Below are 27,884 nucleotides of genomic sequence, written 5' to 3'. Positions count from 1 at the left end.
TTTCCAAAATAGCTCTTTTCAAATGTCATCCAGAAGACTTATATACAGGAAGGTAGAAATTAGAACACCCATTTGACAAGATACAATTGCCTTCTTTTATTATTATGTTTTATTAATACATAGTAGTTGTACATATTTATGGGGTAAATGTGATATTTTGATACATGCATATAATGTGTCACTATCAAATAAAGGTAATTGGGATACCATCTCCTCACACACTTCTCATTTCTTTGTGTTGGGAACGCTCCAAATCTTATCCCCTAAATATTTTGAAATACACAATAACTTGTTATAATTGCCCTACTGTGCTATCAAACACTACAGCTTATTCCTTCTATCTAACTAACTACATTTTTTAACCATTAACAAACCTCCCTTCCTAACCTCCTCCTCCCCACATTTCTCAGCCTCTAGTAACCACCATTCTCCTCTCTACCTCCATGAGATCAACTTTTTAGTTCCCACACATGAGTGAGAATCTGCCATATTTGTCCTTCTGTGCCTGGCTTATTTCACTTTGTATAATGTCCTCCAGTTCCCAAAGGTGGATAACATTCTCAATGTTACCAGGCAGCAGAAAGTGAGGCAATAGGATTAAAATATTACAGCCCACGTCAGACTTTTTTTCACTACATCATATAATCCAATGTCTTCACTTAGAAATGATTTTAAGTTACTCTTCTCTCTGCCATCTTATTCATTTCTTATCTCCATTTTTGCTACTATTCTACACATGTCTTAAGTGCATAGTCAAAACAACCTCTCTACTCATCACAGATCATGTGTTTGATCTCTGAATGTGTTTGCTTCATTAATGTTGAATAAATTCATGAGCTGCGTGTGTTATTTTGTTATCTGAAAGGATTAGCATTAAATAAGTGTCTTCTGTTGCATTGTATTAATTTCATATGTGCTCACCTGAAAAGGTATGAGCTATGTGTGTTATATTGTTATCTGAAAGGATTAGCATTAAATAAGTGTCTTCTGTTGAGTTGTATTAATTTCGTATGTGCTTACCTGAAAAGGTAGAGTAGATTCTCCTGCTTCTGCAATGAGATCAATTTTTGCGTGGCTCCACTGAGATTCGGAGAATCTGATTATTTTGCCTTGCTTTTGCAAGTTTCCATCTAGAGACGTTCTTGTAAAAACTGAGAGATTTGAATGTTGAGACAAATGATACCAAAACTGCACATGTTGAAAACATGTTTTCAATGATATACATATTCCATTGACCTGTCTCTGGTAGTTTTTCCTATAATTTGAAATATTCCTGACCTCAGGTGATCTGCCTGCCTCGGCCTCCCAAAGTGCTGGGATTACAGGCATGAAACACCATCTCTACTAATAATACAAAAAAATTAGCCGGGTGTGGTAGTGCATGCGTGTAATCCCAGCTATTCGGAAGGCTGAGGTAGAAGAATCGCTTGAACCCAGAAGGCGGGGAGGCTGCAGTGAGCTGAGATCACGCCATTGCACTCCAGCCTGGGCAACAAGAGCGAGACTCCATCTCAAAAAACAAAACAAAACAAAACAACAACAACAAACAACAACAACAACAACAAAATATATATATATATGTATATATATATATATTCCAAACAACTTCTGTGTTAAATATAATCTTCCCAATTCTCCTTTCCCCCAGATGTGTAACCCAGTCATGGGAAGTACCACTGTTTCCATGGAAGTTTCCAGAATCCTTCTCTCTGGCTTCTTACAAATATGAGAGGTACATGTTGAGACTCAACGTTACAAAATCAAGTATTACTATACAAACTTGATGTTTCAAACAAGAAAAACTTTCCTTAAAAATTATTTTCTTAGGTTAATTTTAAAAACTGTAATTAATACTTTACATCAATTTAGTCTCTGTGGTAGCATTAACAAATAACGGGGAAGCTCACAGGATACTGTTCATCAATAATTGAGCCAAGTAAGACAACATTCTTTGAGGGTAGGGAGGCTTAATCATTTCACTTCCTATTCACCATCAATAATGACACAATCTAAAGGTTTGATGGCTTAACTACATAGTGAAGAGAATAGAGAGGATTATGCCAGGTGCTGATAGCAGTAGCCCTAACATGAAATTGCGTACTGTTATTGATTCAACCAAAATTTACTGACCACTTTCTAAGTACCTGGAGCTGTGTGAGGCAAAAATTAATTCCCTCAATGTTGTCTGGATGATTCATTCTGTAAAATATGCCCACAAAACCTCCATTAAAACAAGTTCAGGTACGCTGCAGTCAAATTTTTTTGCTTCTTCTCATTATCATATAACAGGTCCTAAGGCTGTATGTTTTAAAGAAAAACCCAACATTTAAAGATGAGGTCCCACAAAAGTGGAATACTTCTCTTTAGATTCAGTGACATTTTTTCAGGTTCATTATATTTTAAATTCTTTTTTAAAAATGTTTTCCCATTCATCATTGTGCTTTTATACTGATACATGGACAGATACTAGTGTATATATAGGCAAGCCATGTATTTCACTGTTGGGACCCAATTCCAGTGATGAATGTTGACCAAAAAAAATGTTTTAAATGCTTTTTTAAAAAAATTGCTCATTTTAAAACACCAAGCGTCTATTTGGTACACATTTTTATCAATGTCTACTTAATTGTGACCACCTGATTTAAAAATTCTGATTGTTTATTTCATTTCAGATTTTATTACTGTGCTTACCTTAATTCACACCTTGACAGGTGAGTTAGAAACAAAAATAATGGAAATGTTTAATTAAATTCCATGGAAAGAGAGGATTCCTGTTTCTCAACTGCGATTACATTTTAGATCCCTGCTGTAAGTTTCACTATGTCCCAAGCTTGTAAATATGCAAAACAGAGCTTTAAACCTAGTTGTACAAGAGATGTGCATGTCCCATCAGAATTTTGAGCTGTCAAACTGTCACTCAGTACATCACCAGTGTGAAGTTATTTTAATAGTGTATTAAGTATAAATGCCAACGGGATCCATAGTCAATGGGATAAGAGCTCAGAACTTATATTTAATTTACTTTTTTTATAGAATTTGCATTATGCAGACTTAAATTCTTAAGTCATTAAATACCAAGGAATGTTCCATTATCTTTTGAATTTTTGAGGGTGAAATCACTGAACAAAAGTTATTGATACAGCCCACAAATTTTTTTAATTCATTGTTTTCCCTTTTTACTTTTATTTTAGGTTCGGGGTACATGTGAAGATTTGTTACATAGGCAAACACGTGTCACGGGGACTTGTACAGATTATTTCGTCACCCAGGTACTAAGCATTGTACCCAATAGTTATCTCTTCTGCTCCTCTCCCTCCTCCACCCTCCCCCCTAAAGTAGACCCCCGTGTCTGTTGTTTCCTTCTTTGTGTTCATTGTTTTTATTATTTAGTTCCCAACTTGTAAGTGAGAACATGCGGTATTTGGTTTCCTTTTCCTGTGTTAGTTTGCTAAGGATAATGGCCTCCAGCTCCATCCATGTTCCCACAAAAGACATGATCTTGTTCTTTTTTTATGGCTGCATATTCCGCAGTACATATGTACCACTCTTTCTTTATCCAATCTGTCATTGATGGGCATCTAGGTTGATTCCATATCCTTGCTATTGTAAATAGCGCTGCAATGACCATTCACATACATGTGAATGTATCTTTATGATAGAATGATGTCTTTTTTTTTTTTTTAGACAGGGTTTCACTCCAATTGTTCAGGCTGGAGTGCAGTGGCATGATCACGGCTCACTGCAGCCTCAAACTCCTGAGCTCAGGTAATTCTCCCACTTCAGCCTTCTCAGTAATTGGGACTACAGGCTTGCACCACCACATCCAGCTAATTTTTTTTTTAATTTTTAGTAGAGATGAGGGTTTCACCATGTTACCCAGACTGGTCTTAAACTCCTGGACTCAAGCACTCCACCCACCTCAGCTGCCCAAAGTACTGGGATTACAGGCGTGAGCCACTGCACCTGACCTACAGTAGAAAAATTTCTAGTACTGTAGGTATATGTACCCAGTAATGGGATTGCTGGGTGGAATAGTAGCTCTGCTTTTAGCTCTTTGCGGAGTTGCCATACTGCTTTCTGCAATGGTTGAACTAATCTACACTCCTATCAACAGTGTATAAGCATACTTTTTTCTCCACAACCTTGCCGGCATGTTATTTTTTGACATTTTAATAATGGCCATTCTGACTGGTGTGAGATGATATCTCATTGTGGTTTTGATTTGAATTTCTCTAATGATCAATTTTAAGTTATTGATACAAGCTGTGACTTCACATAAGTAGTAACCAAGTATGGAAACTCTGTGCCTCTCAACCTGGTACATGCCAGTAGCAGAACACTAAACCTTAAACTCCAAATCATGAAACGTGTCATAAATTCCTCACAGAACTTATTATAGTAATTTGTATTTTCTAAGTATTCAGTTAATTGCATTTAAAAAAAGAAGAAAGAAATGAGAAGACTGTCAGTAAATGCTTATAAACATTCAGAAATATATATAGAGAAAGTAGAGAGAGAGAGAGAGGAAAGAGAGGAAGAAAGATAATCTATTCTATGTCAAAAAAATGTATAAGGCATTACAGGTCCTTAGGGACCTTTGAGTCTTTTGGAGGAAGAGTGGCAAAAGAAAATGAACATTTAATTATAATGAGCATAACTACAAAATTGTGAAAATAGTGTGGCTGTTAAATTTAAATTAATTAAAATTAAACAAAGTGAAAAATTCATTTTCTCAGTTATGGTTTTGTTTTTGTTGTTGTTGTTGTTGTTCTTGAGACAGAGTTTCACTCTGTTGCCCAGGCTGGAGTGCAGTGGCGTGATCACGGCTCACTGCAGCCTCCACTTCCTGGGTTCAAGTGATTCTCCTGCCTCAGCCTCCAGAGTAGCTGGGACTACAGGCATGTGCCACCACACCCAGCTAATTTTTGTATTTTTAGTAGCGATGGGGTTTTACCATGTTGGCCAGGATGATCTCGATCTCCTGACCTTGTGATCCGCCTGCCTCAGCCTCCCAAAGTGCTGGGATTACAGGCCAGAGCCACTGCGCCCGGCCTCTCAGTTGTTTTAAATGCCCAATAGCTCTATGTAGCTAGTAGCTACTATACTTATCATAGGGAACATTGTCCATCATCCCAGAATGTTGCATGAAACAGGTCTGCAAAGCATGTAAGTGAAAATTACACCAAACATTCAAATTTTATTTACTACTTGATCATTTTTAAAGGAAATGTTCTTGATGCATGCCTGCTTCATTCAAAACAAGTTAAGTAAAATGTTAATAAAAAGGGCTTGCTTTTATTTTTATTGGGTCTCCACTAAGGCAGATTTTATATATAGTATGACTATTCAAGACTTTGAATCACTGCATTCAAGAGAATTTCATGTGGTTAAAAAAGTTTCCAACAAACAGTTCTTTCTGAATATTGAAGATAAAAATGGAAGCTCCAATTATTTCATTTTTAATTGTATCCTTATGATTTTAAATTATTTCTATTTTTAAAAAATATATATGTATACATTAAATCATATATTTTACTACCAAAGGAAAGAACATCTGGTGATTTACACCAGTTACTGCATATGGATGAGTACCTAAGCTGGAGAGGGGGTGATAGTCTTAGTTCCATTGGCTCTCGTGTCTGTACAGTGCCTCTGGGACCTTGGGCTCTCTGATACTTCAGTCTGGGACACCCAAGATCATGATTCAGAGGTTCAAAATGAATTCTTCCTTATTTTTCTGTTTTCTTTCTTTCTTTTTTTTTAATTTTGATCATCTCCTGTTGAAACCCTCCTCTTCAAATTTTCTGCCAATTTTCTCAACTTCCCTATGGACTTTGTTCTAATTCCTTCTCAATCTCAGAGCTCCGTGGTCAGATCTTCATGGCCATTCTCGATTTTACTCCAAACCCTCAGCCACCTCTGCCTTCTCTGCTTCACATCAGACCCTTTATGCCTTCCTCAGTCTGCTTATTGCCACTCTTGCTGCACCTTTATAAGATCTAGAATACGAAGATACAGAAGGACAAGAATAGCCAAAAAAGCAAAATAAATAAATGGGAGAAAAGAAAAAAAAACAAGCTAAGATATCTATAGCTCCTCAAAATTCAGCTGGGAATAAGTATATATTGAAAGAGGGGATCATTCATCACATACATAAACACACAGACACACACACACATCCCTCACCATTACCATAGTGATTTTTATGGCTCCTAGTCAGTTATGCTTTTTCCTGGGCATTCTTTTCCTGAACAAGCTTATGTTGAGGTTTAGAATCTTCAATAAAACAGAATCTGTTTTTCCCGTTTAAATGATTAATCTTTATGTGCTTTGATATACAGATTGGAGAGAGCACCTGCTCGCCCTTTCCTCTGTAGACTGTTGCTTCCTCTAGAATCCATCAGCTATTCTAACATTGATCTTTGGATTAAACACAATGACCAGGGAATAGAGCACAACTGCACCATTGCAGGACATGATCCAAAATTACTTTTTTTCTAAATTGTTCTTTGACTCCAGTTCATTGTCCTACTTTGGGGACATTGTAAGACATGGCCTTTTAAAACTCTTTGAGAGAGATTTGTAGAGTGTTATTATTATACTGGACTCACCCTCTTGTAGTTTGCAGCATTTTACACTGAATTGCGGTCAGTATCCCCCACTAAACAACACTTTGTTAGAGCAAGCATGTGTTTAGGTTGTTGTCACTATATTCCCTGCATCGAGGACTGTGATCAACACACAGTAGATAAGCAATATATATGTGTTGAATCGTAGGTATAATGTTTACTTTGGTAATATAGCAAGCACTCGGGAGAAGTCTCAGAAGAACTATTTTCAGTTTTGTTTATTTCTCTTTACTTCCTTGAATCTGAACCACATGTGGCCCTCTCTGCATTGGCAGACTCAAATATGTAGGCTGGCCCTCATAAACTTTACTTTGGGATCCAACCTATCTCTGGTTTCAACTACCTTTGTCCTGACTTTCTCATTCATATTTGTAAAACAATCTATGAATTATCTTTTACTGAAGGAATATTAATGTACTTGCAAAACAAGTTGGAGAATTAAAAACAAAAGAAAGATCAATAGATGAACATACAAACTAACTTTGAAAGCAAAAGCTTCATATTATCCATCTTCCTGTATTTAATTGTGAAGTCCTAAAAGTAAGAGATTATGTTACTTACACAGTAACTCAAATATGAAAACTCAGAAAATATTAGTACCCACATTAATCCCCTTCATACTTTACATTTCCTAGTTAATTGTAAACAGTAACAGCATTTCAACAGCAGTAAGATAGAATAGCTTTGGGCTCCCTCGTGTTCTGTTTGTCCTATCTTGTATTTCAAGGAAAAATGCCAATTTTCCACTAGTGGCTGAAAGGACTTTTGAAGCATAAATTAAAGTCCGCATCTTGAACAATGATTAGCTGCAAGAACAATTGTCCATGCTGATGGCATGTGTTGGCCACATATAAAGTACAAGGTAATCCATGCAAAATGGCCCTAAAATCATGCTGTTAGAAATGGCAACTCACGAGAAAGCTCAAGTTGCTTTAAATTCCTTTCAAAAAAAGAAAAAATTCTTAACTGTATTAGTCTGCTAGGATTATGTAGGAAAAAAAAAAACCATATAATTTCAGAAAATGAAGGCTTTAATCATATCAAAGTACCCCACACTGGTTATCTCACTGCTTGACTCTACTACCTTATAATGAAGAACATTGGTTCCATGAAAGCATTATTATTAATACGTTCCAATTCAGAGGATTGGCTAGATTTTCCAGTTACCCAAGAAGGTAAGAATTTGTTTTGTTTGCTTATTCTGTAACTTTTATGTAAGAAAATATCGACCGGGTGCGGTGGCTCACGCCTGTAATCCCAGCACTTTGGGAGGCCAAGGCGGGTGAATCACGAGGTCAGGAGATCGAGACCATCCTGGCTAACATGGTGAAACCCCGACTCTCCTAAAAATACAAAAAATTAGCCAGGAGTGGTGGTGGGCACCTGTAGTCCCAGCTACTCAGGAGGCTGCGGCAGGAGCTTGCAGTGAGCCCAGATTGCGCCACTGCACTCCAGCCTGGGCGACAGAGTGAGACTCTGTCTCAGGAAAAAAAAAAAAAAAGAAGAAAGAAAGAAAAAGAAAATATCACATATTGCCACAAACTTATTTTAAAAATTCATATTATAGTCTTAGAAAAATCCTGAGAACCTTAGCTATGTGTATCTCAGACTATCAATAAAATTCTCCTACAGTCTACTCCTACTTCCTAAACTGGAAAGCATTACAAAGTAACTCAAATATCCTTCCGGCTAACTCAAAGACTCCTAAAATTCAAGCACATAGAGGAAAGCGTGAAAAACAAATATCTATTCTGGCAGTCTGCAGTGGCAACTTGAAACAGTCTCAGTTTTTCAAAAACCAAGGCAAACCATTAAGTCAGTATCCATAGCCTTTAGAGATCAAAGCCTTGGTTTTGAGATAAACTACCAAGCACCCAAAATGTCCATGACAGCATTTTCACTGAGACCCCACCTAAATAACAACCCAACCCCAACTAAGTTACCAATTTAAGCAAAAATTAAGTGTCCTCAAGTGGAACCAATGATAAACTGAAACTCAATCCCAGTGACCACAAATCAATGGCTATCGGGAAGCATACAATGATGGGAAAGGTAGATTACATTTTAAAATCATATACATGCATATGATTTCTCAGTGACTCTAGGTGAGTCATAGGAATTTCTAATACACTCTTAATATCTTCAAATTTCTGTAAAGCAGGCAGAATTAACACATCATATTCCTTTACATTCAATTTTTCTATATATCTAACATTTGTGATCTCATCACTTTAATGTATGACCTTGAATTAAATCTAAGTTAGCTTGTACTTTCAAAGAAGAAGTGCTTCTGGAGTTTCCCCTCAAAAAAAAAAAACACTCTATATCTATCTTTCTCTTTTTCTGTCTATCTTATAGGATTTAATTAAAATAAAGAGGTGGGAATGGGTAAAAGGCATTTGGATAAAATGGAAATGGAGACCAGGCATTTGCTTTAATTCTTATTCTCACAAAGAAATGGGAAGAAAAAAACACAAAAGAAAGGAAAAGAAAGTATCTTTAGGACTTTAAAAGAAAGTATCTATGGACACCACTATTAAGAACTCAGGGAGGGGGGAGGGGGGAGGGATAGCATTGGGAGATATACCTAATGCTAGATGACGAGTTAGTGGGCGCAGCGCACCAGCATGGCACATGTATACATATGTAACTAACCTGCACAATGTGCACATGTACCCTAAAACTTAAAGTATAATAAAAAATAAAAAATAAATAAATAAATAAATAAATAAAATTTTTATTACAAAAAAAAAAAAAAAGAACTCAGGGCACTCCCACTTAGACTTATACCAAACTGAAAGTATAATTAGGTTTATACCTCGGAATAATATGTCATTTATCACCAGGAATGCCCAAGTAAACTGCTCTAACACTACACTTACAGGCAATGAATTTACTGTGTGGCACTATTGATCTCTTCATTATTTTCTGATAAGTAAAGACGAAAAAATTAGCTGAAATCCTAAGGGCTGAGAGGCATGTTGGAGCTCTCAAAAGGACTGAAAATAAGACAAGCTGAATACAGACCTCTGATTTAGGTGTTACTTTTATGGAAAGCAAAGGAATTATGTTTACTGAATTAACATTATATTTGGTACATATATACCAATGTTTGGTACAAACATTGTTTACCTACTATGTACCAAATATTTTGCCAGGTGCTTTATTTAATCACATTTTAATCCTTGACATTATTCCATATAATCGTGTATGCTTCCAATGTAAACGCTGACATTTAATCCATACAATCATGTATGTTTCTGGTGTAGACACTGAGTCTCAAAAGGAATATACAATTTGTCTGAGCCACAGTTAGAAAGTGGCAAAAGAGACTTGAACCAAGTCTAACTAGTCCATCCTCTCTAATATGCTGCTGAAATAAAATGGGTATTTCACTCCTTAGTTTGTGTTTGCCTGGCACCAGAGGACTCATTTAAAAAACTCAAATTTCAGTAAATATAATCATTTCCATTTGTCTTTCTTTCAACAAACACTTATTTAACTGACTTTATTTTTCTCAATGTACATTGTTGGCCAAAAATTTTGGCAACACGTATCCACAGCTTTAGATTATTGAAATGACTGTGTGAAAAGAATATAAAATAACAGAAAGCTTTAATAGCCCTCAAAAGAATGGTGCCAGTTATGTGTTACAAATGGTCTTCTAGAAGGACATAGCATTTTGTGTTGAAATAGCGCATGTAAATCTCTTAATTCATTATTAAAGTGCTAGTAAAACATGGCGGGCATTTACTAGCAGAGTAACCCAAGCTCAGCGATTTACAACCACAGAATGGCCAGTGGAAATTCAGAACAGTTGATTACCTGACATGGGGTAGAGGCAGTGAGCAATTTTGTAAGAACAGGACTTCCAAGCTTGGCCACCCCGGGGGAGCGCTGTGCCTCCAAATAAATAAACGATCCTGCAAAAACAAAGGGAAAGTCATACGGATGCAAGTTCTCTTACACACTTAGCTGTTCTTTGCTCCACAATCTTATCCTTGCACATGCTAAACTATCAATTAGATAAAGAAAAGTACATTTTTGACATATTTACTATTATGGTTTGTAGAAAACAAATAGCATTTATACCGGTATAACATTAAATACCTAAAATAACATTTAATCAATTAAAACAAGGTCTTGATCCAAATCACCTAAACAAACATTTCTGTTGGCTTCATTTATGTCATAGAGTTTGACATCAAATTAAATGAAGCTTCTAAGCTGACAATTAGATATTCAACACGCCCTTATGAAATACCCACAAGAGCTTTATTTTTTAGTTTCCTCACAATGTACCGAAGGATATGAGCTTATGGAATGAATTTTAGTTTCTCCCGGGTCTTACGTGTTTGACATTGTTGTCTGTGCTAGAGGGGATCAAAGCTTAATTAAAGATCTAATCTGAACATTAACAAAATCACCACTTTTAGATTTTAACTACGACGGATGTGCGCATGGCAAATGTGCAGGGGATAACATCTCTCAGCAGCTTAAAAGATCACAGGTTCAGAGCTGCTGTCTGGGGTAATTTCATTGAATATTGAAGACTTACAAGGAAGGCTATACCCAACAATGTCAAGATCTGATACTGCCCTTTGATAATCACAGTGATAGGCAATTTGGAAAACCAACTATTTTCATTGGAAAATACCGTATTCAGAGAGTGATTTTCCTAGATACAAGTCAATGCCGACTGCACACAAAGGAAAGGATTTAGAATTAGAATGTATTATTTTATAGACTCCATCACATGTTTAACCAAACAACCAAGGATGTGAGTCAGCAGTGTCATCTTTGAGCGGGAAAAATAGAACCCAGTTTATATTGTTTTTAAATCTCAAAACCTACTTGGAAAGATAAAGTTTACTGTCCCCAAATTCCAAATTACAGGTAATGGAAACAGTGCATGCGAGCAAGTTCATTAAATTCTCTATGCTTCACCTAAAAAGGAAAAGAATGGGAAAAGTTGATTTTGAAAAATTCTTCCACCTAAAAATGCTCAGGTTTAGGTAAAATTCAAATGAATATTTTTAAAAAGATGATCAAAATTCTAAAAACAAATGAACCAATATTCAAAGACCTTACTCCTCCAGTCATTCAAAAGAATATACACAATTTCAAACAAGCTGGTTAATGAAGGTGAGAACATGTACACATTAAGACGCCAAAATCTAAATGAAGCAAAAGGCCTGAATAAATCGTTTAGACAACAAAAGTAACTGAAAAAGTAATGAAAAGAAAATCTAGAGAGAAATGTATGGTCCCACATCTGAGTTAAATTTAATTTTCTTTTCTTTTTTTTTTTCCTGAGACAGGGTCTGGCTCTGTCACTTAGGCTAGAGTGCAGTAGCATGATTGTGGCTCACTGCTGCCTGGAACTCCTGGGTTCAAACAATCCTCCAGCTTCAGCCTCCCACTGGGTGTACAGGAGCACACTACCAAATACATTTTAAATTTTTTTGTAGGGGCAGAGTCTCAAACTCCTGGCCTCAAGCAATCCTCCTGCCTTGGGCCTTTAAAGTGCTGGGATTTCAGGCATGAGCCACTGCATCTGGCTCCCTATTTAATTTTTAAAAAACAAATATTTGCAACATTATTCGAGAAACCTCAGATCTTAGAAAAATATGGAGAGCTCCCTGATTCATATTAGGTTGCCAGAATATCTTTAATTTTTAATAAAATGGATGAAAATAGGACAAAATTTAAAACTCTAGAGAGCAATCTCACTTGTGAGCATAGGAACAAATATTCTAATTAAAATGATGTCGAATAAATTTGAAATTGTTATCCAAAAATAGTGTGTCTTGATTAATCTGAGCCTTCCAAGAATGTAGGTTTGGTTTAATTTAGGAGCTCAGTCTCCATATTCAGTTACAACAACAAATGAAAGTGTCAAGTCATAGAATCCTATCTAAATGTTGAAAAGACTATGAAAAACCAGTGAACAATTTCAAGTCACAAATCTTAATAAAATAAAAGGAAATAATTAAATAAAGACTAGTGAACAACCTCAAAATAAATAGCATTCTAAATGGCAAATGATATAACAATATTAATTAAAATGGGAAATGACATATTTCTGTCACAACTATCAATTAGAGATAATATTAGGCAATATTTATAATCTTAGACTAATATTATCTTAAAGGTCTGGTGAGTGTAGAAGTCAAGGAAATAAAATATCTAGTAGACATTATAGAAAAAGAGAAGTAAATTTCCCATGTTTTACCAATAATACAATTGTAAAAATAGAAAGCCAAAGTATTCCATTTTTTATAATTATAGTATCATTTAGAAAATTTGGTAAGCTAAATGGAAACAGATATATTACACAATTACTTATCTTATCTTAGCAGTAAGTTTCCAGATACATAAACAGCAAGAAATGTCCAACTCCTGATAGCAAAATTAATTTTTTTAATGTAGGAATAAATTTAACAGAAAAGGGACACGATTCATATGGAGAACATTATAAACTTTGTGAAAGACTGCAAACTCTCTGGTTAGGTGAAAAGAGATAACATGTTTCTAGATGGAAAGATAATAGAATTAAAATATGAAGTTACTGACCATTGATTTGGAAGCTAAATGCTATCCTATGATAATTTTAACCAAATATTTAGAAAGTTGACAATATTGAGTTAAAATTAATATGTGCAGGTAAGGGGTATAGAGAGTCTAAACTCTGACCACAGGCCCACGGACTTCTAGGAACACGTCCCTTGATTTATCTTTCTATCAGCCTGCTCTAAACAATGAGCCAAGTTAGAGAAATGTGGAATTTACCAGTTTTATTCCTGGTCATGGCAAGGAGTTTACTTCTGGTAATCAGAATTGTTTATTGTAAAACTCTTTCACACCCACATACCCCAGAGTGGCTATGTGACCAGCACAATATAAAAATTAAAGGACAGAGTGAATAGTCTCCCTGGGTTAAAGTGTTCACATCTGGCTCGACCTCACCTTCTGCAAAACAGGTACCTTGTTAATGCACTGGCCTAGAAGTAACACCTTACATGTCTTAAGAACGTTAGAGGCCAGTCTCTATAACTTTCACAAATGCAAAAGTTATAAACAAGCATTACCATATAGAATAAAGAAATGAATAATAAATAAAATTACTCCAGTTAGGTTTGGTTCAGGAGTGCAAGAGGGGTTTAATATTTTAAAAATCAATTTACCTTACAGACAAAAAAGATAATCTGACAATCATATCATAATAGATGCTGAAAAATACTGAAAACTTTTAACATACATTCAATTTCTTAATTTTTTTTAAAAAGCACACTCTTGAATAGAAGGGAACATTTTTATCTGATAAAGAATACAATTTTTCAGTAAGCATGGCACTTAAGGTTCAACTATTGACAACTTTTCCTCTGAGAGAGAAATAAGACAAGTCTAGCAGCTACCACCAGTTCTATTCAACACATTCTAGAAATTCTGTCCAGTACATAAAACAACAAAAGGAAGATAGAACTGTTAATATTTAGAAAAAAGGAAATAAAATTGCCATTATTTGCAGACAAAATAATAGTGATCCTAGAAAATAAAATATATATGTATAAGTTCCTAGCTATGATAAATAAAATTAGCAAGGCCACTGGATACAAGGTCAATATTTTCTATAAAAATGCATTTCTATACGTCAGCAATAATCAAAATCAGAAGTTCTTTAAAAGTAACACAAAAACCTAGGAAAATATTAGCAAAAGATTTTCAAAATCTCTACCCTGAAAGCTGTAAAATATTACTTAGTTAAATTAAAGAACACAAATAAATTGAGACACTGGAAACATTTGAAAAACATATTTTTCAGTGAAATGCAAATAAATATTACATATGAGAAATCATTGTACACCCATTAATTGGAAATTTTTATAGAGAATTATAATGCCTCTTGCTGGTAGGAAAATAGGAAAAAGTAGTCCCATTTTGTCACTAAAAATTGGAGTACTAAAGTTTTAGGGTAAATGAATCTATAAATGTTTATTGAAAATATAAATACATATCTTGCTTAAAAAATATAGAAGTCTCACTCCTAGTTATTATCTATTGCATAAAATCGAAAGTATCCTACAGGAGGAAATGTGTACAAGAATAAATTTGAAACATCGTCATGATATTGATGTCACTGGATAGGGGAATAGCTAGATACATTATGGTATATCCAAATCAAATAAATTTAGCTAAATAAACAAACATGAATCCAGTATCACAGACTGGATTTTATCTTCTGTCTTAAATGAGCAAAAGAAAAATATTAGAAAAAAAGCATATTTAGCATGGACTGTCAAATATAGGACAATGGGAATGTAAGATAGTGATAGATCACAGGATAGTGATCTCTGAGAGAGAGGAAACAAATGAGTTAAGTCCTGTAATTCCCACAGCTTACTGCCTAGACAGAGTTTCCAGGTGCCTGTGCAGAGGGGAAACACAGGAGTGTGGTAGTCTCCTCAAGTTGAAACAGATAGAGTCGGTGCTTTGGGGAGACCCACATGGGTAGAATTCATAAGACAGAGTGCCAGCTGCCCCTTTCAGGTACTGGAGCTTTGAAAAGACAGCAAGCTCCCGAGATCTGCAGACAGTCCCCCCTAAATTGCCATGTAAGGACCGATCGTGTGCATGGATTGGAGAAACTACCTGAGTCTGGGGGTAAAATCACCTGAAATGAATAGCTGGAACATTTCCCAAAGGTCACAGAAAGTCAGGAAAGGTAGAGTTCTCTCACCAACCAGAGTGCAAAAAAAAACAAAAACAGACATAGGCATTGGATACAGAACTCAAACCTAATAAACACTTATGTCCTGACGAAAACACGTATGCAAATTTAATGGTGTTTTTACTCATATTTGACAATATTTGGAAACAATCTAAGTGTCCTTCAGCTGGTTAGTGGATAAATGAAGTGTGGCTCATCCACACAATGGACCCAACTATTCAGCAGTGAAAAAGGAAGGAATTGTGGCTGAAGCCAGCGACATGGATGAGTCTCAAGTCCTTTATGCTAATTGAAAGAAGGCAGAATCAAAACGCTACATATGATATGATTCCATTTTCAAGACATTCTGGAAGAAGCATACACTAGGGCTAGAAATCAGATCATTGGTGTCAGTGGTGGGAGGTGGGAGAATTATTGAGTACATAATGGCACAGAACAATGTGTTGGGCAGGAATAGAATTGTTTTATATCTTCATTTTTGTGATGGTTACACAATTGTGTATGTATGTCACAACTCAGTGAACTGTACACTAAAATGGTTGAATTTTACATTTAACCAATACTTTATCATAAAAAAATGAAAAAAAATAGATAGTATTTGATGACTTCGAGCAACTGCCATAAGCTATCTTTAGTAAGAAGATAGGGACAATAGTTACAAGATAATATATTTCTTAAAAAACAAACAATCACAGAAACACATATAATTTTGAATATGTATGTATCTACTATATATATATCTGTGTGTGACTATATGAACATAGATAAAAGTGGAACATAATTAACATGAGTTGCCTATTTCGATGGAAACTTAACAGAGTAGGAATAGGAAGGTAGAAACGAAGCAAAAAAAGGCAGGAAGGAAATTCGAGGCTTAATTACACACATACACACAAAAACTACATAATATCAACATATCCAGCCTGGTCAACACGGTGAAACCTCCGGCTCTACTAAAAATACAAAAACAAAAAACCAGCTGGGCGTGGTGGTGTGCACCTGTAGTCCCAGCTACTTGGGAGGAAAAGGCAGGAGAATTGCTTGAACCTGGGAGGTGGAGTTTGCAGTGAGCATGGATCACACCATTGCACTCCAGCCTGAGCAACTAAGTGAGACTCTGTCTCAGCTAGTTAGATAGGTAGATAGATAGATAGATAGATAGATAGATAGATAGATAGATAGATTTAAAAACTGCAATCTATATGTTCAAGGCCCTAAGAACAAAATGAACCAGAACTCCACTTTCTTAGATATCGGAACTATTAGGCTGCCTCTGACTCTACCAGAAATTTCCATTTCACTTTCCTTTCCCTTCCTGGTCCTTTTTCATTTTTTTAAATTCTCCTCCTCACTTGCAATTTAAAACCACTACTGATTCTCTTTAAGGTTTGATCATGGCAAACATGGGTAAAGAGATGTTGACTCCGTGATCCAGATAGATAGATAGATAGATAGATAGATAGATAGATAGATATTTTTTTTTCATTGGCCCTTTCTAAAATGAGAAAGACTGCGTTTTTGTCCCTCACACTCTGGGTGAGACCAGCTGCCCCTAGTTTTATCAGTCATATTGTTATCTTTCACTATTCTTCAACTCACCGGAAAATAATGGGTCTTTCAACATCTAACACAGGGGCTCTATTAGAATCTTTTTAATGCAAATCATAGTTATGTAGTAATTATAAGATGGCAAAAGACTAAAGGTGAATTACAAACATATTTTCTAATTGTCTTATCTGGTGTTTTTCCTAGTCTTCTTATTAGAATGGACAACAAATATCTATTAATATTTATGGAGCTCTTACTACATGGCAAAACCTTCACAGGTGTTTTCATTTAATCCTCATGACAACTCCACAGGGAAGCTACTTTTCTTTTCTCTATTTTCTATCTAATAAAACTGAAGCACCCTAATATTTAGACATGGGTGCAGTGTCAACATCGTGTCGGAACCCTGGGCAGCCCGTGCTCTTCCCTAACTGGTTATGGTATGCTCACATCAGACCATCATGACACACTGCCCACACAGCTTCCCTTTGAGAATCACTGCCTTGGCTTAGGCCTTCATCATCTCTCACTGATATTTCTTCAGCACATCCATGTTTTTTTGACTCCAGCCTTTCACCCTCTCCATTCTCCTCATCTCAGACAGAACAGCCCTTTAGAGCAAATTTGATTGGTCACATGCTTTAACATGACTACCTGGGTCACCATCATCCTGCAGACACATTTCCAATTCCTCAGCACTCTCTAGAGTCCCCTTCCTTCCTCTCCTGTTTCATCAGTTCTCTTCTCCCTGTCCAATCACACACGTCTTTCATCCCTAACTACTCCCATCTTTCTGCCCTCTTTGGGGATTCTTCCCTCCAATTAGGACATGATCCCTCCCACCTCTCTTTGGTTCCGTCTTCTCTCAGTAATTCCTTACTTCTGGCTTCCTGACTACTTTTCATTTCCCTTCAGTGCTCAGTTCAAGAGTCATCTCCTTCAACAAGGCATCTCGAATCCATCTGAATCACCTTCCATCCCTCTTAAAGCATCCTTCATAACCGATTGCAATTCCTTGCTTATCTACTTAAGCTACCAGACTGAGACCACCTCAAAGGCAGGGATCGTGGCATCCATCTTTGTGCATCCAGGTATCGTCTATGCTATGTATTTAATAATTGGCTTGAACAGAGAAAAAGAAGTAAAACATTATATGAGTTTAGAGAAAATGTGTTGTTAATACATAGTTCCAATGATTTATAGTCCCCTTTCTATTTTAAACTTTAAACTTAACTTTGTCTGCTACAAAATGTTAAAGAAATGAGTCATGGCACAAAAGCAAAAATTAAGAACTTACCACACTGTTAAACAATTAACTAGGTTTATGGCTGTAGCCAACAGATGGATGGTTGAATTTTCCCACCCCAACCCCTAGCACCCTTACCCACTACCACCAACCCCAATTTCCAATGGCTGTAATTAAAAATATGATCAACACTTATTTTTGGTATAATTCTTTGGAAGTCTGAAAGAAGAAACAAATAGGATAATGTTCAATGAGGTTGAAAGATGATCTACAGTACAAGTACAGTTGTGCTATTGTAAGGTTTGCCAGGTGTGGTGGCTCCCTCTTGTAATCCCAGCACATTTGGGAGGCTGAGGTGAGAGGATTGCTTGAGGCCAGGAGTTTGAGATCAACCTGGGCAACATGGCGAGACACTCTTTACTTAAAACACATACATTTAAAAAGTAAAGTTAACACGATGCTAACGTATATGGGGGATGACATCCGATGATAAATGTGAACAAAAGAAAAAAGAGAACAAACCCTTTCTGTTTTATTGGAGTTTCACAGACACTTATTGGAATACCACAGGTAGTTATGGTTCCTCTATTTTAAGATGATATGTAAACACTGGAATGATGGTTAAAAATATATATGTGGAAGAATAAGACTGTTTATTATAAAGAAGCCCGAAGACTGATTAAATTGCATTCAAGTATTTGTAAATTTATTTCACAGATAGTGCTAAATCTCTGTTCTCAGTTCCCAGAAACAAGATTAGACTATTTTTCTTCCTGTTTTGAAAAAATTGGATTGCTCTAAAAAGAAGGCAAGCCTACTGTACTTGATTCTGGGCAACTTGAGAAAATGATCAGAAAACTTTTCCACCTCTTTATGCCTTTAACCCAACTTATAAAAATTGCAACAACAAACATGTTGGTGATTAAAACAATGCTCCTTTCAGGGAACTCAATTACCCGCCAATTATTAACTTGGTCAGGAGGTTTTAAAGCAAGACAAACCAGAATTCCATGTATACAGTCTACAGAATAGAAATGAAAATACACAGTATCATCATTCCACAACATGCAAGAAAGAAAACTATTTTTTTTAAAGAGGATAATGTCCTACCATGATTTATGTTTGCTGTGTGATCAGCTGCAGGAAAGTGGTGCTCTCCATTATTCAATCCTTTCATCAGCTTCCAGTGGGAATCTTCTGTGAGAAATGGCTCCCAACCGCAGAAACCCGACTCAAAGTCACAGGTGAGATGCTTTGCTGTTACACGTAGAAGAGAAAACAGGTGAGGAGAAATGAAGAGCATGCAGGCAAACACTGCTCTACGCTAGCTAATCATCTTAGGAGGCCTGCAAAATTATTCTGCTTGGTAGTGAATATTCTCTAATGATCGGAATAGCTTTCCTTTATCTAGTCACACACAATATCTCAGGTGCTGTGTGAGGCATGACCCTTCCACATGCTTCCATCTGTAAGTCTGGTACATTTCATTCTGGTTGGCCATCTCCATTTTATTTAATGATGCAAGGTGGAACTCCAAAGCTTTTCAGGGAGTAACTAATTTGCTTGCCCAGTATAAACCTGCTGAGATGGTAGTTTAAATGAAAAAAATCCACTGGGAAGGGGGAAGTTTAAATTAATTCTGGACACACAAATAACTTGAGGCCAGCATCTCAGTATGCATTTTATTATTCTATCCTAACACTTTCTCAAAAAAAAAAAATACCTAGCCATTTTGGAATTGCAGGTAAATTAGATATTCGGAACTGAGCTGGTGTTATCTTTTGTCTTTTTTTTTTTTTTTTTTTAAGGCAGAGTCTCGCTCTGTCGCCCAGGCTGGAGTGCAGTGGCGAAGTCTCAGTTCAATGTCTGAATGCAATCTCCACCTCCTGGTTTCAAGCAATTCTCCTGCCTCAGCCTCCCAAATAGCTGGGATTACAGGCACATGCAACGATGCTCGGATTTTTTTTTATTTTTAGGAGAGACAGTGTTTCACTATGTTGGCCAGGCTGGTCTCGAACTCCTGACCTCAAATGATCTGCTCATTTTGGCCTGCCAAAGTGCTGGGTTTACAGGCATGAGCCACTGTGCCCAGCCTAAGCCTGTCTTCTCTTAATACATAACTCAAAAGTTGCCAAGCACTTAATTTCCTCCATTTATCATAAAAGAACTGGTTCTAGAGAAAGTCGGGGTTTGGAGCATACTTTATAGGCACCTTTCACAGCTTTGACACCAAATTTATGAGAGAAAAATAGATGGTTTCATAAGGCTGGGCATTCAACTAGAAAGTCTAAGAGCTTGATTTGTGCTTTCGAGAAATTCATTTTTATGTGCTTAAATTTCATTTTCCTAAAATAAGAATCATAGTATCAGACTATCTTAGTACTTTTGGGAATAAATTAATACAATCAATTTAAAAGCTTATTCCTAAATATTCCTCTTTATGCTGAGGCAGTTTTCAAACAGTGGGGAAGAAAAGGAGAATTAAGTTGTCAGAAAACACCCATAGTTTTGACAGGATTCCTACGATCTTCATGCTATCACCTTTAATAACAATAAAAACAGCCAAACTACCACTGAGTTCCAAGTATGTAGCAGGCATTTTACATATATTAACCTTAATTCTTACACTCTACATAGTAAATACCATTTCCTAAAAGAGAAAATTGGAACTCAGAACATGAAGCAACTTGCTTGTGGTACATTTTAGTAAATGGAACATCTAGACTTTGAACCTGTCTGACACCAAAAGCTCATACTCCGAAGCCTCCTTAAACCAGGAACTCTGTTTCATAATTAAAAAGACTCCATCACCATGGGTTTGCTTCTGACCATTGTGTTCAACTTGTAAATTTTAATACGGTCAATTTAACCAGCATATCAAATAAGCTCACTATATCTTAATAATCAAAGCATCTTCAAGTCTCTGTAATAGGGACACCTGATTTTATGACCACATATTTTATCACTGACATGTCAACTCTTAAAACATTGAAGTGCGGTATGCAAATGACAATGCCACTTCCGATTTCTCTACATGCAAACTGAACCTTTAGATCTGAAAGCCATGCTTGTTAGACAGTCATAGAATAGACACTGGGTCTTCCATATCTGTGGGTTCCTTCTTGCAGATTCAACCAATAGTGGTTCAAAAATATAGTATTAGCAGGATGTGCAACCTGCAGATACAAGAGCTGACTTTTCCCCGGGGCTCAAGTTCTCCAGGGACTTGAGCATCCATAGATTTTGGTACAGCATTTCTTTCATTACAAATGAATATTATTTTTCCCTCTAAATGGATTTCCCTACAAATAAAAAACAAGAAAGTTGACTACAGCATAATAATAAAAACATGTTGCACATCGCCTAATGGTGCACTGATATGACAAGGAAGTGCAGTTTGCCCATACACCTAGCTGCAAATCTATTGCTCTTGGCTATGTTTTTCTTTTCTCAGGTGTGTCTACATAATTTATAGGATATGGCTCTTGATAAAACATTACTCCACAGGGGAGAGTGCCTTCTGTTTTCTGACACAATCTTGAGCACTTACAACCTAGCCGTGACTTTCTCCCTGGGCATTTACAGAACCCTCTGGCCTAATCCCTCGGTCCTCTGTGAGCTCTGCCACCTTCTATGCCACCTCCAAAATGTTCTGTCAGTTGGTGGAGTATAGAAATATTTAAGACTCAAAGTACATATTTGGCCTCTGAAATGTGCTTCAAAGTTCCAAATTCTTGGCTGTGGATTTGACGAAGGAATCCTTCCACCTCTCTACAAGGTTACCTCCAATTCCTAGAACACACTTCCCTGGAATACAAAATCTTCCATGGGTAGAGTGACCACATGTCTTGCCTGGCCCAGGGTTGCCTCAATGCATGCCTGTTGTCCTAGTATAATAATTAATACTTCATCTCTTCTTTTCCCTCTCTCAGTCCCTGTTTGGGTAATAAACTCAATATTGCACTGTTAGGGCAGCAAATTATGCATTGCTATACAAGTCCATGCAAACAGCAATGTTCTTCATTCAGATAGCTGCTGAAGGCACCATCCTAATTTCCCCAACAAGCAATGGTGTGAAATGGCAATGAGATCGATGAGTGTGAAAATGGAAAGTACCACATGACTGATGCATCCCACACCCTCACCCAGACTCTTCATAATTGAGCTAGTCGCTCAACCGCAAAGACATAAAGAAAGAAGCTCTCAAGATAAAAGCCACTTTTGATTGTATAAATGTTGAAATTTGGCTTTAGGACAAAAGTTCAAACCATTTCTTTCATTACCTAGATGTTTTATTGGTTAAAAAATGTCAATCATTGTGCTTTTTACAGAATGCTAAACACCACCATCCTTTGAAAAATGAAAATTAGCTTTCAAAATCTGTCACCGTAAAGATGTGTGAAAGCAACATGGTGACATGGTGCAACCACCTCTGTAAAAACCTTGGTGAATTGATTGGCTGTTTTTACTAATGTGTTCCTGTACACGTAAAAGAATATTTTTTAAAGCTAAATGTTCAAGAACTTCACTGTACTGTAAAATATAAATCAAATTCCGGTAACTAAATTGAAGTTCTTCCATTAATATCTCCCCTGTGTAATTCAAAAACTTTAAAGTGAACTTATAAATATCTGAAGAAAGCCGGGAGAGTCAAATGCATTCTGGCAATTATTAAATGTCTTATCATACTATATGTGTTAAATGTAAACATTTGCAAAATCTAAAAAAATCTATTCATGTTATAAATAAAGTACTTTCATTAAAACAATGATTTTGATTACTTAGTTGCTTTTATTTTAACTTTCTGTGATTAGAGAATACGCTTCACCATCTCTAACCGCAGTATGAGATATGGCGCTGTTCACAGTTTTAGAGAAATTTTACTCAGAGTTCATCAGTGAAAGTAATATTTTAAGATTATGACAAAGCTTTCTCTTGCATATTTAACCACTGCAGCATATGGGCAGACAAGAAAGAATTTCATTGTTCAGCTGAGAAAAAATCTGGATCATGAAAAGTAAAATATTTTATGAATCCTCTAGAAGTTAATCAGCTCTCTGTGAAATAAGAAAAAAAAAGCTATGTATGGGAAATGAATGGGGAATATTTCATTTAATGAGAATATGTTAGATTTTAACAGGATTACATTATAAATATTTTGTTAATATGTATTGGAAACCCACACAGATCATTGCTACACTAAATATTTTTATATTGGTATTTCCTTTCCCTTCATTAAGTGTTTTAGCATTCCACTTTTTTTTTTTTTTGAGTTAGAGTCTCGCTCTGAGGCCCAGGCTGGAGTGCAGTGGTGCAATCTTGGCTCACTGCAAGCTCCACCTCCCGGGTTCACGCCATTCTCCTGCCTCAGCCTCCGGAGCAGCTGGGACTACAGGCGCCCACCACAACGCCCGGCTAATTTTTTTATATTTTTAGTAGAGATGGGGTTTCACTGTGTTAGCAAGGATGGTCTCGATCTCCTGACCTCGTGATCCACCCACCTCGGCCTCCCAAAATGCTGGGATTACAGGCGTGAGCCACCGCACCTGGCCCAACATTTTTTTTTACATGAAAGACATCTAGAGACAATATCACACTAAAAATTAATGAATCATACAAGATCCTTGGTTTAAATTTCTTTCATTTGACTATTATACCAATGTCCCCTGTGAAGGTACACAATTCATATTAGCATTTAAAATTGTTTTTAAAGTCCTATAATTTAAAAAAACCCTTTTTCATGGAATTTCCTGAACTATTTTGATTTGAAGATATATCTATCATGCCAACTTTTTTGGAACACAGTGAAGTAGATTCTATATATATATTTTTTTCCTATATGAGTTATTGAAAATTTTATATATAAATACAAATGTGTATTTTATTGTGGTAAAATATACATGACAGAAATGTAACATTTTAACAATTTTTAATGTAAGCTTCTATGGTATTAGGTACATTCCCATTGTTGTACAACCATTACCACCATCCATCTCCAGAACTTTTTCATTCCCAAACTGAATCTCCACCCCCATTAAGCAATAATTTCCATCTCCCCTCCCCTCAAACCCTGGCAACCACCATTTTACTATCTGTCTCTATGAGTTTGCCTACTTTAGGTACTTCATATAACTGGGACCAAACAATATGTGTCCTTTTGTCTCTGGCTTATTTCACTTAACGTCTTCAAGGTTCATCCATGTTGTAGCGTGTGTCTGAAAATTAGATCTATTTCATGTATAAACTGTTCAGGGATCCAACGTGTATCTTTGGACATGTTTGGCATGTTGTATTTTAATTATTTTGATAGAGATTTTTAAAACATATTGCATATATATGTATTAATTTTTTAAGCTTTATTGATGTATAAGTGACAAATAAAATTGTAACTAAGGTACGCAATGTAATGTTTTGATATACATATACGTAGTGAAAGGATTACCACAGTAAAGCTAATTAGCATCATTTCATCATATAGTTACCTTTTGTGTGTGTGATCAGAACATTTCAGATCTACTCTCAGCAAATTTCAAGTATACAATACAGTGTTACTAACTATAGTCACCAGGCTGTACACTAGACTCCCAGAACTTATTCATCTTGTAAGTGAAAATTTGTATCTTTTGACCAACACCTCCCCATTTCGGCCAGGCCTCAGCCCTGGACAACTGCCATTCTACTCTCTGTTTCTACAAATTCAACTTTTTTAGATTCCATGTATAAGTGAGATCGTGCTGTATTTGTCTTTCTCTGTCTGGGTTATTTCACTTTGCATAATCCCCTCCAGGCTCATCATTGTCACAAATAGCAAGTTTTTTTCTTCATTATTGCTGAATAATATTCCATTGTGAACACATATACATTTTACACACACACACACACACACACACACACACACACACACACACACACACCACTTGTTTGATCCATTCTTAGAGAATTCAGTTGTTTTGGCTGGATATTTTGAATAATGCTGCAATGAACATGAGGGTGCAGATATATTTTAATCTTAACTGTCCTCATTTAATACAGGATTATGTTAATAAACATCAAAAATCTATTGTTTGGTTTTAGAGAAATTTTACTCAGAGTTCATCAGTTAAAGTAATATTTTGAGATCATGACAAAGATTTCTCTTGCATATTTAACCACTACAGCATATGAGCAGACAAGAAAGAATTTCATTGTGCAGCTGGGAAAAATTCTGGATCATGAAAAGTAAAATATTTTATGAATCCTCCAGAAGTTAATCAGCTCTCTGTGAAATAAGAAAGAAAGCTATGTATGGGAAATGAATGGGGAATATTTCATTTAATGAGAATATATTAGATTCTAACAGGATTATATTATAAATATTGTGTTAATATACATTACAAATACACATTATAAATATTTTATTAATATTGATGCTCTTAAGGACTAGCAAAGTAAAGAGAGTTTTTGCTTCTACCCTGAGAGAACTCTGACTTGTTTGCCTTTAGTTTTTCTCAATTTTTTTGGATGCCATCTGTTTCTTCCCCTAGCTGTCTTCCTTCCTGAAGCCTCTTTGGTACAGTGGTTCTCAAAGTTTCATATGCAGACAAATCACCTGGGACCTTGTTCCATGTAGCTTTTGGTTCTGTAAGGCTGGGCCAGGGCCTGAGGTTCTGCATTTCCGCTAAGTTCCCATGGTAATGCTGATGCTCTGGTCCATGGAGTCTGCTGTTGCAGCAAAACGCACAGGCCGTTTTTATTAACTGATTTTGAGAAGCCACCGGTCTGGAGGCTATGTTATGCCATATATTAAAATAATACCTAAAAGTAAGGGCAACTTGATAATGAGAGAAGACTTGAGTGAGTCTGCCTTTGGGGAAAAGCACACTGGCTGTGGAATACCAACTGACAATCCTCACGAGTTCATATTTACTCATTCTCCAGAATTTGGTAAGTATTCCTGGTGCTATTCAAACTGCCTGCACAAGCTATACCCTCCTAGAGATTCATTCTAAAGTGCAATAAAAAAAGATATAAAGATATTTTTCTTGTGCTTCATGAACATGGAAGAATCGTTTATGAAAAAAACTTGATATTACAAATACAAATTTGTAAAATACAAATGTTTTCGTATGTGTAAAATGTTTCAATATGGTTTTAAATTTCAAAGGAAAAGCCTCTTTTATTTTGTAAGAATATACATATGCATGTGTCTATATGCACAAATATATTAAATACTTTAGTGCAGCAAATAGTGTAAATTTATATCAATTCTAATAATCCAAATCTATATAATTTCACAGCATAAATAATTGTATATATATTTACATGAAACACTCATTTTGGTATCAAAATACATGAATACACATATATACTATATGCAATATGGCTACATTTTTATGACATATTCCCTATATCAAGTCAATCTCAATCATGCAAACATGACAGGTTTTCTTTGGACAAATGAGGTTACATTATTTAAAAACTTAAAAGATTAATAAGTAACACTGTTTTTGTTGAGAAACACAATTACCCATTCCTGCATTCACCCAAAGAAAATAGCAGAATACGGCATCAAGATCTACTGAATTGGAAAAATATCATATACATAATCAATGAAACTTCAGTAAATGAGAAAATATGTCAAAAATCAAATGCTAAACAATTTTTTAAAGGTGAACATAAAGTATGATTTACTACGGGGAAAACAATGGAGGGGGAAAAGCTAAGCTTCCAAATATACAAGTGCCCAGGTGCAGTGGCTCATGCCTGTAATCCCAGCACTTTGGGAGGCTGAGGCCGGTGGATCACCTGAGATCAGGAGTTCAAGACCAGCCTGGCCAACGTGATGAAACCTGTCACTACTAAAAATACAAAAATTATCTGGGTGTGGTGGCACATGCTTGTAATCCCAGCTACTCTGGAGGCCAAGACAGGAGAATCACTTGAACCCGGGAAGTGGAGGTTGTAGTGAGCCGAGATCATGCCATTGCACTCCAGCCTGGGTGACAGAGCAAGACTCTGTCTCAAAAAAAAAAAAATTATATATGTGGAAAGAAAGGAAATATATTTTCCTTCAGTTATTGACACTAAGAATTATAGAAACTGTTAGAAAGAAATATTTACCCAACAGAAATGAAGCAAATTGTCTTTAAAAATTTAAATAAAACATAGAAAGAAACTTCACATACATTGGAGTAAATAAATTGCTCTTACATCGCTTGTTTTGAACAAAAGAAGAGAGCAGCCCAAAAGCTCCGTTGAGCTCACACTGGTTAGCCGATTACTTGGTTTAAAGCTAGGAGTCTGAAGTATTAACTGGATTGCTGTTGATGAACATGGCAGAAGGGGATTTTAGCCTTACTTTCTCATCTCCTCTCTCCTGTGTCCCTCCGCATTGCTCTTAATAAAATCCAAGCTCCCCAGGAGAAACCAATTATACAGAGCTTTTCACTTAAAAGGTGGCATTTATCTTATTATAATATTTTCACCTCTGCTCAACAAAACATCTCACTAAAATAAGACACTGCAGTAAAATAAATGTCAAATTTTTAATATCTTTTAAAAACCACCTGTTTGTGATACAGAAATTGGATTCATATCCTTGGAATTCATGTTTTCTAAAGAGACACAAGGATCTCAGTTGCTAAGTTATCTCATATGAGAATTATCCTGTGGATTGTAAATTAAATTATATTTTTGTTGAACTATGACTATGCTTGAATAGTAATGGGATCTCTTGTCATCACTTCTATCA

The 27,884-nt window shown here is 36.0% G+C and overlaps 1 protein-coding gene across 1 annotated transcript in view; it reads right to left on the bottom strand.

Moving 5' to 3' along the window:
• The window catches only part of LOC129138470 (MAM and LDL-receptor class A domain-containing protein 1-like), a 533,920-nt gene that overhangs the window by 8,252 nt on the left and 497,784 nt on the right, over window positions 1-27,884 (bottom strand). Inside the window, exons 7-9 of the mRNA XM_063807692.1 lie at window positions 19,265-19,411; window positions 10,455-10,552; window positions 1,021-1,151 (exon numbers count right to left, since the gene is read on the bottom strand). The gene's annotated coding sequence lies outside the window, so the exon portion shown is untranslated. The remainder of the gene's footprint in view (window positions 1-1,020; window positions 1,152-10,454; window positions 10,553-19,264; window positions 19,412-27,884) is intronic.

This window comes from Pan troglodytes, chromosome 23 (assembly GCF_028858775.2).
Source record: "Pan troglodytes isolate AG18354 chromosome 23, NHGRI_mPanTro3-v2.0_pri, whole genome shotgun sequence".
Lineage (NCBI taxonomy): Eukaryota > Metazoa > Chordata > Mammalia > Primates > Hominidae > Pan > Pan troglodytes.
Note: the sequence above shows the minus strand (reverse complement) of the source record. Positions and strands in the feature narration are given on the sequence as shown.